A 1,331-nucleotide genomic window follows, 5' to 3' on the forward strand; every position below is an offset into this window, starting at 1 on the left:
GAATATATTTGGGGTAGACAGCTTGGGAGAAATCCCTCTGTTTCCCACAATCAGGCACTTGGGGAGAGAAAGAAAATCTGCCATAAAAACAAACCAGCTTGGGGAGCTGATTAAGGCACTGTGATGTAATGAGGTAGATCAGGGAGGAGGTGTTGAAACCAAACCCAAACCACATCTACTGTCCTCACTAGTCTATTCTGACTCTCATAGGACAGAGTAGAGTTGCTCTGTGGGGTTTCCAAAAGGATATATCTTCAGGGGAACAGACAGTCTCATCTTCTTTGGAGCATCAGGTGGGTTTGAACTGCCAGTATTTGGGTTAGCAGGCGAATGCCTTCCTCACAGCACCACTGGGTTCCTTGAGGTTGTCAAAAGGGAGGTACAAAGACACAGATTCTTGGATTTTTCTTCAGGCAAGAGTGCACGATTAACGACAATTATTACTACTGGCAAACTCATACATAAAGAATGCTGTCTTTAGAAGCAACATCTGTACAGGTGGGATCAAATTTCCTAGCTTCTATTGGTTTGTCTACTGCTTCCCCATATCTGACATATAGTAGAAACCTGGTAAAAAATAATTTTTTTAATTGACCCAGAAAGGTAAAGAGGCTTGATCAAGGTCAGAGTCAGCTGGTATTCAAATTGCTAAGCCCTTTAATTTGGCTGAAATCCCTACTAGTCATTCCTCATGACCCCCTGAAATGACCTCACCATGCTCCTTGGATTCCCAAATATTTTTGTGCCAACCTTCCTCAGCTTCATAAGAACATAGAGGAACCATTCTCAGACTCAGGAGGCTGGTAGCACCTGGCAGAATTTCTGAGAAGAGTCAGGAAGCATTTTTGTAGAGGCTGTAGGCATGACACAGCCTGCCTGCTGATAGCTCTTCCTCCTTCCTCCCTAGGGAGCGTCAAATGAACTTAAAATTTGTGAGGATCCTGGACCAGGTTATTTTTAATCTTTCCTTCCCTACACCACTCCACATCTGTTTATCTTGACCAAACTTTTCCCAAGGTCTCAGCCTCAAATTCACTTTCCTGTGAAGCTTTCTACTCCTATAAAGAGTTACAGACTCTCCCAGCCCTCACCCCACTATCATGACTCCAGTTCTACCTTACAAATCCGGCTAGACCAAAGCATGTACACTGGTGCAGATAAGAGCTCTGGACACACAGAATTCAGGACAGATAAACCCCCTAGGAACAGTAATGGGAGTAGTGATACCATGAGGGTGGGGGAGAGGTGGGGTGTGAAAGGGGGAACTGACTGCAATGATCACTGTATAACCACGCCGCTCCCCAGGGGGTGACTGGGGGGCATGAACAACA

Source organism: Tenrec ecaudatus, unplaced genomic scaffold (assembly GCF_050624435.1).
Source record: "Tenrec ecaudatus isolate mTenEca1 unplaced genomic scaffold, mTenEca1.hap1 Scaffold_121, whole genome shotgun sequence".
Classification (NCBI taxonomy): domain Eukaryota; kingdom Metazoa; phylum Chordata; class Mammalia; order Afrosoricida; family Tenrecidae; genus Tenrec; species Tenrec ecaudatus.